We start from the raw sequence: 11,647 nt of genomic DNA on the forward strand, positions 1-11,647 counted from the left end.
GAGAGACGCCATCCTCAGTCACTGCATCAGTCGGAGACATAGAGAAAATAATCTGGGTGTCATCAGCGTACTGATAACCCCGCGCCCCATGTCTCCGGATGATCTCTCCCAGCGGTTTCATGTAAATGTTAAATAGCATGGGAGACAGAATGGCTCCTTGAGGGACCCCAGTTGTAAGGGCCCGCTCATCGGAGCACACGTCTCCCAGCTGCACCATCTGGGACCTCCCAGAGAGGTAGGACCGGAACCACTGGAGCGCAGTGCCCCCGATTCCCACCTCTGCCAGGCGCCCCAGAAGGATACCATGGTCTATGGTATCGAAAGTCGCTGAGATGTCCAAGAGCACCAACAGGGACACGCTTCCCCTGTCGATGCCCAGACGGAGATCATCGACCAAGGCGACCATGGCCGTCTCAACCCCGTAACACATAACACAAAAATGCTTGTAAAGAGTAGTGTAATCTAGGTTGGTTGAAAAGGAGGCAGACTTAATCATGGGGCCTGACGTGGGCATCAAAGATAATATAATATATCTACCATTATTAAAATAATATGTAGTATTTTCTGTCTTTGTGGAGTAATTAAGCACATGTTTAGGAAGGATATATGTTTTCCATTCATACTGGATAGACATGAAGATTATACCTATGGACAAAAAGGCATGGATCCATTTGCAGTGTTGTCCAAACACATAATTGTATTCCACTCTTTGCTTACCAACTTGAAATAACAAGACCAGACATAAAACGTGGGTTGTAAAATGGGCCACTTTATTTGAATTTGCCTATTTAACTGTTTTCTTGAAATCTGCAAGATTGAAAAGAGCAACCTGATGTGGGAACAGCTGTGGTAGGTGGTCTATTCTGAGACCACCCCTTCAGCTTCCCCTGGCCAAAAAATAATAATTATTATTATAACAACTCAGTAGCCACTTTGTATGCATTTTTGTCTAATATATACATTTTTAAAAATGTGTTCCCATAATAGATTTCTTTTTGTATGTTACTTCCCATAGCGTATGAATTTGTGTGCAATTTTTAAATTGACAACTGCATCACAAACTATTAAAAGGGTCATCAAAAGGAGATAGCTGCATTCCAGCTTATCTGTTAATTTGGGAAATGTTAGCTAGGCTAGTTCATACCGGAATCCAAGCCAAACAAATGTCTCTCCCATCCCAGCAATATATGCCTTCAGACATGTCTTTCATTTGGTCAGATGCTTTCATATGATCTGTTGTCCAGAGAGTACTTTTGCTCAATTTTGTTTTTTCCATGCTGGAAGAGGTTGCATAAAGCATATTAGGCAATGCAATATGTTATGGGCTTTTTTTCCCATAGGACCAACCAATACAAAACCACATAAGCCTTTGCGTTGCACCAAAAAAGGATGTTTCTTCCATCCATACTGTTTTATTTGCATCTTTTTGAAAAGTAAGAAACATTTTCCACAGGCATAGACAAAATTTCAGAGGAAGGAACTGGCAAAACCACCTCTGAGTATTTCTTGCCTAAGAAAAGCCTGTGAAATTCATAGGGTCACCATAAGTCACAGGCAACTTGAAGGCACACACATATGTAAATATTTCCTTTGAGGGCAGTGGATCCTTAATGCCCAGTCACAGATTCTACTGAGACAAGGCAATCCAGAAACAGGATACCACCCTTGGCATAAGAATAAAATAAGGTACCAATAGAACTGCAATAGATTTTGCTGATACCCCTAAATTCAATTTGCTCTGGAATTCTGTCTGGCCATTGTCAGTGAGAGGATTGGCCCAGCTCACTTTGCTGTCTGTATTTTGTACATGCCAGTAGGTTTTCCATGGTCTTGTCTATGACTTTATAAGGAAATATTTTCTGTAAGTGTCATCATTTTATTAATATTGTCAACTTCTTTAAAGATGTTCAAAGGCTTGGAATATATGAAATAGTACAGACAGAGATGGATTGCCAGGTAGAAGGAGGGTGATGTGATCAAAGCTGAAAGATAAATAGAATTTATCACACTGTTCAGTAATTTATAATGTGGATGACACCACTGCATGACTGGAACACTGTATATAATATAGATGTTTTAGGAATGTGCCCTCATTGCTCTTCTGTCACTGACATGGTGGCATATCTTTTGTTGTATTAATTTATAGCCCTGAATGTTCCCCATAGTTGGGAATGCTCTGTTGTAATGAACATCCAGTGGGAAAGAACCTATTCATTTTAATATCTGCCTTTACATTAGGAATGAGGAGGACTAGAAGTTTCTGTGCATTTCTCAACTGTTTAAGGGACAACTATGAAATGATTTCCTGTTTTGGGGGCTTCAGTCTATACACAACAAATATAAGGGACATATGCCTGGATATCCTACACATTTCTTAAAAGTCAACATGAGTGGCAATTGTACTGAATCCCTATCACATTTTGTCATATATAATTATGTATCGGGCATAACCACACATATGTAAACATTTATGTACAGGAGTAATAGCAAAAAAGGGGAAGGATCATGGATTATATAGCAACAACTTCTCACTAAGGTGGACAAATCACAACATTTCTAGTTTAATTCACTCGAAAGTTGTGATGTGTCCAGTCCAGTCCATATTACTTTCAAAAATGTTAATACATTAGACTGTTCTGTCCCATTTCTCCAAACAGTTATTTTTTAAGACAACATAAAGGAGCACCTTCTCTCATATTTTTCCAGATGGGCCCTAAATTCATAATCTGCAACTGCTCTCCAAGGGTTGCAGACTAAGGGCCAGAGCAGATGGGCAGGAAAAACGATTCAATCTTTCTTTTTCCAAAAGCAGAACTGCTGCCTACATGGCCCTCTCCCACATCGGACTGATACGCATGGCCCAACTACACGATGCAGCACTGAGTAATTATTTTATTTGCCTCCCATCATGTATGAACATCATCTCAGGAACACACCACCCGTGACCTCCAAGTACCACCCTTGTCTGCCTAGATGCCATTCCATTGCATGGTCGCCCATTTGCTCGACCACACAGTCACCCATGCAATGCTCCGCTGGTACAGGGCATCATTGTGCAAATTATACATTGGCAAAGCACAATCGTGGAGGCCTCCCATAAATGCCCTCTTCACCTTTCTTCACCCCATGCCCCCCTCATTCGACTGTCATGTTTGTGTATCTTGGAATTTCATCCATTGGAGTTGTCACACTTTTACTGTTTTACTTTGCTGCAGCCCTGCAGTCATGTTGAGGCGTTTACATGCAGCCACAAAGATTTTCTGAGCTAAGCCAGAGTATCTCAGCTTCTTTTTACTCTGGTTTTTAGCCCCAGAGCATGGTTTCATCCTGATTTCCAGCCACTTTGGGGGTGTGAGTAATATAAACACCCTGTCTTCAAAGTGGATGGAAGCTGCTTTATTTTGCCTGTCTTACCCTATGGTAAGAGAATCAGAGTAATAAACTCACAAAGTTGGAAGGTAACTCTGTGGGCCACCTGGTCCACTTCCCTGGCATTCAGTAACACACAACTAAAGCACTCTTGAAAGACGGCTATCCAACTTCTTTTAAAGATCGCCAGTGACCATTACTTTGGTCAAGGTGCTAGAGCAGGTGGTCGCTTCACAACTCCGGTGGTGCCCAGATGAGACAAATTAATTAGATTCATTTCAGTCTGGCTTCAGACCTAGTTATGAGATGGAGAAAGCTTTGAGTACCTTATTGGATGATTTACATAGAGAACTGGACAGGAGGAGTGTGTCCCTATTTGTTCTGCTTGGACCTCTCAATTACTTTCAGTATCATCAGTCATGGTATCTTTTTGGGTCACCTCACTGGGATGGGGCTTAGAAGTACTGTCCTACAATGGTTCTGTTCTTTCATGGAGGGGTAGTCTCAGAAAGTGGCACTGGGGGATTCCTGTTCAACTCTTTGGCCATTGGCCCATGGAGCCCCTCAGGGATTTTTCTTGTCCACTGTGCCAGTTAACATCTACATCAGCAGTTCTCAACCTGTGGATTACGACACCTTTGGGGTTCAAACAACCCTTTTACAGGGGTCGCCTAAGACCATAGGAAAACACATATATTTAATTAGTTATGAAGTGGCAACGAAAATAATTTTATGGTTGGGGGTCACCACAACATGAGGAATTGTATTGAAGGGTCGCAGCATTAGGAAAGCTGAGAACCACTGATCTACATGAAATCATTGGGAGTAGTTGTCAAGAGTTTGGGTATCAGGTGTCAGCAGTATGTTGATGATATCCAGCTCTATCACTTCTTTCTACCCAGTTCCAAGGAAGCTCTTCCTGTGCTACCCAGTACCTGGCAAGTGTAATGAACTGGATGAGGGTGAATAAACTGAAGCTTAATACAGACTTAATCTGGTCAGTCAATAGACAGATTAGGGAACAGGAATTCAGCCTATGTTAGATGGGGTTGCACTCCATCTTAAAACCCAGGTTCATATTTTGGGAATACTCCTGGTTCAGCCCTGCACCTGGAATGCATTTGTACAGTTAAAGCTAGTTCACCAATTGTGCCTGTTATTAGAGAAGTCAAATCTGTCCACAGTAACACATGCCTTGATTATATCTCATTTGGATTACTGTAATGGTCTTTACATGGGTCTGCTTTTGAAAAGTTCTGAGAAACTTCAGTTGCTTCAGTATGTTTCACCCCCATATTTATAGCTCATTGAATTGTACTTGATACTGCCTATGACTGCCAAAGTGAAAACTGGGAAGGGCTCCTATTGTGCAGAAGAGAGAATTTCAGAAGATGTTATTTGTAACGTAACCAAGTAATAAGCAACACCTGCTAAAATTCTCTTTTCTACATTAAAGGTACAAAAACCCTGTCTAGTTTTCACTCTGGCAACCCTACTGCTGCTTAATACCCCCAAAGTGGAACAACAAGTCAGATGATAAAGATGCAGCTGTTCTGGGTTCAGAGGGGAAGGAAAAGGGAAATGCACTCCATCTGTAAGCGCACCCTCATTTCTTCACCTTTCCAAATAAGACTACTTCTGCTACTTTGTCTGAATTGCTTTCTCCCTCCTCTTCACACTAGTAACAAGCAACACCTGTGTCCCATCCCAGGATTTGACATCTGCCAAGGCCAAGGGAAGAGACAGCAGTGTGTGTTCGCTTGATGCAGGATCTCAGCTTTTGACTTGTGTTTCATCTGCAGAATTTCATCCACACCATGAATCTCTTAAATGCCTAGTAGCCAAGGCTAGTTACAAAACTGTCAGACACGCAGCTATTTCTTTCAAATCTTGACTCTTAACATTTGGATTCTATACAGTTGTGATACTCAGCTGAATCTGCATAAATTGTTCTACATCCTGGCTCTTTCCTGCTTTGAAAACAAAATATCAGCCTCAGAACATTAACTTTTACTGTGTTTCTCCTATTAAAATATGGGAGCAGCACATAAGATTCCAGTAGTGACTGCATGCTAGGATTTAATGACCATGCAACATAATCACAACTTTAAAAAAATCACTCAATTAATTTGGTTCCATACATAGCCACTCCCAGTTGTATGGTCACAATTCACTCAGCCTGGAATCTGTTGTAGCATATAACAATATTCAGCAGCTGTTAGACAGAGTAATCACCTGTTGTTAGCCGCAGGTAGCTTTAATTCTGATGCTAATTGCTCATAGTGTTCTGCTCATAAAGCTGCTCCCACTGTCAGCAAGTGTGTGCTCAATGGCAGATAAATGGAAGAGCAAAGGCAGAGTTATAATTGAAAAGAGGAGCAAGATTTCTATTTAATTCACAGGAAAGACACATTTTCAGGCAGTGGTTGGAATATTGGACTATGACTGGGGAAACTAAGGTTATACCTCTCCTCACCCATGAAACTATAAGGGCGTCCTTGGCCCAGGCACTACCAATCAGCCTAACCTACATAACAGGGTTGGCGGGAGCATAAAAATTGATCCCCTCCCCTAAATGGGGAAGTGTTCTTGTGCTGTAGAACAGAATGTGTCAGGAATTGTTGGCCTTTCCTTCATTAGAGATATTTAAGCAGAGCCAGGCAGCCATTTATCAGAAGTCTTTTAGTTGTATTGCATGGCAGATTCTACATTGAGCAGGAGATTGTTCTAGATGACTTCCAAGGTCCTTTCCAACTTTGTGATTCCATGCACTACACTCGGTGCATTTAATATTTCCCAGCTTGGCACAGTGACAATGCTGGGAACTATCAATATACTGTTGGTGGGATATGGTTGTTTATTGGTTGAAGCAACAATATTCTTCAGATGTGCAGGTGAAGGAATAGTTGTCAAATGCTTCTAAAGAAATCAAGGCTTCCATGACAATACAAAGCAACCGTAAATACAAAACCCTCCAATCTCCGATGCTTATACAGAAGGTAGGGAAACCTAAGTACTCATTAACCTTTTGGATCTTAGCCATTATAAACTTGGCTTCTTGAACCAGATTCTGTATGGAGGAGGATGCCATTAGCACATACAGTAGTCCTCCCGTGGTTTGTTTTATTTCTGCTAAATCAATTATTTCAGCAACACAGAGCAAATAATGCTTTGTTTCTTCTGATAGTAATTTGAGTCAAATTAAGAGAGACCCCTATGGAGCATTTGGATTCATTTTCATGACTATTCCCTACTATATTCTGACTAAATGGAGAAAAGCAATTAAAAGTTTCCTACTGATAACAACAAACACGGATGAGGTTTTGTCGTTCCTCTTATTCCTGAAGACTTCAGTTGCAAATGTGATATGCCCAAGTACATATCTACAAAAAAATTAAAAAGGCTAATTCTCCCAAAACAACAAGATAAAGCTAATGAGATAAAATGATCGAGGCTGGCTGGGAAAGGGGGCTTTTTATTTTCTATATTTTAATTTTAAAAAAAGAAAATTGTAACTACTTTCAGCAAGCTTTGCTGTGATCTTGGTCAATGCGCCTCTGCATGAGCAGTCTTTTATTTTGCTGTCTTAAGCTGTGAAAAACAGAGTGCGTTGAAATTGTTCTATCAAGCACGCAGCCTGACATGAAACACACTCAGTGTGGGTCGGAGACAAAGGACAAACTGAAATAAGAAAAGGAGAGTAAGATTCCAAAACCAATCCTTTGAAATAGCTTGAGCTGCCAGCATAGAAATTAGGGCTGTCAATCCAACACAATCTTTTTAAAACAAATTGATTGTAACTGTTTGTTGTAATGTTTCTTTTATTATCTACCTTGCCTTGTGAGGGTTCCACCCTTCAAGGTGGCTTGAAAATAATAAAGGAATAAAATAAAATCCTTTCAGTATGAGAAAGAAATGAGGAATGCCCAACTTGTTTGTCTTCCGGCATGTGATAAGCCACATGCACATTCATGAGCTACTATACACTGAATTAAATTTTCAACATTTTGCCTCAATCCATCCTAAATATAGGATACACATAAAATGGTCTACTTGTCACTAGATCTGAAATAGACACATGTTTAGCAACATGACTGTGGTGTGACATTTTACATTGTGTGTATACCTCTCTGCAAGGTAGTAGTCTTATGTCCAGAAAAATAATTCTGAAGAACTTAAGCCTCATGTTTCCTTTTCTGGGAGGAGGAGGAATAATTTATTCTGAGGACATAAGAAAACCCTGTCAGATCAGGCCATGGGTCTATCTGATGCCACACCCTCTATCTCACTCTGGTTAGTTGGAGTGTCCCCATAAGAGTGTCCCAGATGTGTCAGCAATTCTTTAAATGCTTTAAATTTAATTCTTTAAATCCTTCCTGTGGTTTTGTTGTCTAGCAAGTGGCATTCAGTGGCACAGAGAGAGAGTTGGTTTGCTATGTAAAATTGCTAATGGTCCTGAGATAACTATGGAGCAGATGTCAGGAACAGCTGGATCTGTGTATTGCATCTCCATATGGAGAACCACTGAACTACACATTGACATTTCTCAGTGAAAAAAATAATAACTTTGGACTAATTCTGCCCACCCAGGCTGAACAACAGATCCTCATGAGCAGGAAGGAGTATAGGAGGAAAGGCTTTTCTTGGATTTGAACCTTGCCTGAGCAAGATGGTTCTCTTCATTTGTCTTTTCTTGGAGATTGCTTTTCAGTCTTGTTCTCTGGTTTGTCCTTGAATCTTGTTCTTAAACAATCAACTTGTGACTATTTTGAAAAGAATGCTGTGCTTACCAAGAATCAGCATGGGTTTCTTTAAAAAAAAGATTAATTTTGTATATTTTTCTGATAGTTATAATCTTGGTCTATAAAGGGAATCATTTAGTGTATTGTATCTTGATTTCAGTATGGCTTTTGACAAGCTATCCCATGATATCATTGCACACGTGCTGGTAAAATGTGCAGAAAACTATGGCTGCTTTCTCTTGGAGGCACTTACCGCACTTAAATTGTTGGCGAAACACTCCAGAAGTGTGGAGGTGTGGTAGCCGGTCACGTTTCTGAAGTGTCATTGAGGCATCCCACTCCTCTCCTGTAAACAAAGCGTTCGTGGAGCAGCCATTTCTTGAATGAAGAATGGAAGAATAACTTCCATTACTGAAAAACAGCTGGTTCATGAATGCTCTGTCAACAGGAGAGGAGCAGGACTCCTCAATGATGTTCAGAAGCATGACCAGCTATCACGCCTCTGCACTTCTGGAGCATTTTGCCAATGATTTAAATGCGATAAGCCTCCTTGTGTTAATGTTAAGCTGGTTTGTGGACTGAGCCCAAAGACTCTTCATCAATGATTCCTCATCAACATGGAAAGAAATGACAATTAAGGTTCTTGACCTAGGCCCAGGTATTTTTTTTTTCACTTATTTATATGCCACTCTTCTCCTGGATTAGATCCCAAGCCAGCTCACAAAAGAATAAGCCAAAAACAAGACAACTTAAAAAAACAATTAAAACCATCACATTAAAATAACTTGTTTAAAAAATATAACATCATATAACAAGAATACAAAAATTAAAAGAAGAAAGCATCCTTCCCTCCCATAAGTCGCCTCCCTGTAAGCAAGCACTGGCTACCAATGGAAGGAAAATATAAAAATCGTTGCCTGCCAGTGGAAGAAAAGCAGGGAGGGGGATAGTCTAACCTCCTGTGGAAGGGAGTTCCAGAGCGTGGGAGCTGCCACTAAAAAAGCTCTGTCTTGTGTCCTTACCAAACAAGCCTATGATGGTGGCAGGACCAGCAAAAGCTTTTCTCTTTCAGTTAGTCTGGACCTAAGTTGTATAGGGCTTTATAGGTCATGACTAGCCTTGACTGGCTAGAGTGGAAATTTCACACACACCCCCTCTCATATACAGTCAGCCCTTCTTATACACTGATTTTTTTATACACGGATTCAAGCATACAATGTTTGAAAATGTCCAAAAAAAGTATAAATTTCAAATATCAAACCTTGATTTTCCATTTTTTATATGACATACCATTTTGCTATGTCATTATATTTAATGGGACTTGAGCATACACGGATTTGTTATACACGGGGGATCTAAGAACCAACCCCCAGCGTATAACAAGGGTCCACTGTGTGTGTGTGTATATGTGTGTGTGTGTGTGTGTGTATATATATATATATATATATATATATGAGATTGAGAGCACGACTGTCTGTTTCTGATAATGTCATATCCTCTAAGTGGAGTGTTGTTCTGATGTAGGTGTACGTCCTCCAACAGTAGCCCTCTCATTCTCAAATATTATGTCTGGGCACCAAAAGATAATGGAAGGATATACCTCCCTACTTGGTTAAAATTAACACAAGTGCTATTGGTTTTGCTTTACAGTCCACATACCACTGCTAACAACTGCCTTTTAATCAGAGCTTAGAAATATAAGCCTTTTGGACTACAATTCCCAGAATACCTCAGACAAAGGGCCACTGGCTTGCTAGGAGGTTGTAGGATCTGGAGCCCAAAAAAGTAACTTTTCTAAATCTCTTCTTAATATGGTGGTCCATATAACCTTCATGCTTGATAGCTCAGGTTGTCAAACTGATAACTCTGGAGTGCTCCTATACCTTTAATGGTTCTATAACAGGGCATTTTAGGTACTGCTTGTCACACAGCCTGGTAACAAGAAACATAAGGCAAGACTCCTTGTTGTACACAACTGTTAATGGTTTATAAGCCTACCCCAGTTTTCACTCTGGCAATCCTACCTATTGATAGAACTGACTTTATTGGAAGTAAAAGCAAGAACAATAGTTTGCATCCAAGCTACATGATATACGTAGTTAGGAACAGAGGTAACATTTTGGCCAACAATGGCTATGACTTAATCATAGCCACAGAGAACCACTGTGAACTACACAAGCTGCGTATATATATCATCAGCAAGTGCATATTCAAGAGAAGTGCCAAGGCAACCGACAGTATTTTAATACTTAGTCCTTGTGTCTGTTTGTCAGTACTGCTGTTTTGTTACTAGAGGAATCCTATGTAGATTGATGAACACATAAAGATGCAAGTTGTGCACAGTGAGTAGAAAGTAAAACTGATTTGGAAAGCAGGTTTATCTGACTGAAGGGTGTAATTAAATGCACAAAATCTAATTACGCACCAGAAGATTTTTAGATTTTGAAACAAAATGCCTTTCTGATATCGTTCAACATCCATATAATTAGTTTTTCAAGGGGTTTTGTATGTTGCCTCTGCACAACTAAGATGTTGTAGTTTTTGGTGTCCTTTCAGTTAACTGACATATGGGAGTTACTTTTGTTTATCAGTGTACCCACAAAGTCAGTGCCAGCAACAAAATCCAGGGAGACTTAAAAAAGCAAAGTGAAACAAAGTTTTGAAAGGAAGGAAGAAATCAGACAAGGAGGAGTACCAAACCCTAGGCTAAAATCTTTGTCCAATCTGAAAGTGTTCTGTGTGCAAGAAGGGACGGAGCCAGTGACATCACTAGGGGGTGTAGTGGTGCGGACCACACCGGGTAACACACCAGCAGGGGGTGTCACCTGGTGGGGTAGTACACTCCGGAGGGAGCAGGTGGCTGCTTTCCAGATCCCACACAGCCATGGCCACATGAGGTTCAGTAGGCTGATTTAGGTGGGAAGCTGCATTCTGGGTCCCATGTACTCATGGGCACGTGGGACTCAGAAGACTGGAGGGAGGCTGCGTTCTGGGTCCCAGGCCACACAGGACTCAGACTGCAGCTACCCACCCACCCACTCTCAGCCTTCCAAGTCCCACTGGACTGGAAGCGCACCCCCCACCTCACTGCTGCAACACAATTCTATGTGCCGCAGCAGCGAGGAGGACTCCACTGGAGGATAGCAAGACTCTTCTGTTTTGGGGCATTTTTCAGAGACCTCAAAGTAGACTGTCGTCCCAACACTGCTGCCTCTTTCACTCCTGAATACTAGTGGACTTTACAGTTTTGGAGTTCTTTAATAAGCGGCCGCCCACCTCACCGGTCAGGCTGCTTTGCCGCCGGGAGCCACACTGCAAGGCTCCCTGGCTTGCCCCAGCACGCCTTGCTGGAGCAGGCTGTGCTGCTATTGGCCTGGTGTGAGGAGGAGAGGTCCTTCCACCTTAGTGGACTGCTCTGACTGGGAGGCATGAGGACCTCTCTATGGTGTGCCCTGGTCCTCCAGGGCAGCCCATTGGCTTGGTTGCCTTGGGGGAGGGGCCACCTTGCCTGCTATGCATGCTGGGGCCTGGCCTAT

Source organism: Sceloporus undulatus, chromosome 3 (assembly GCF_019175285.1).
Source record: "Sceloporus undulatus isolate JIND9_A2432 ecotype Alabama chromosome 3, SceUnd_v1.1, whole genome shotgun sequence".
In the NCBI taxonomy this organism is placed as follows: domain Eukaryota; kingdom Metazoa; phylum Chordata; class Lepidosauria; order Squamata; family Phrynosomatidae; genus Sceloporus; species Sceloporus undulatus.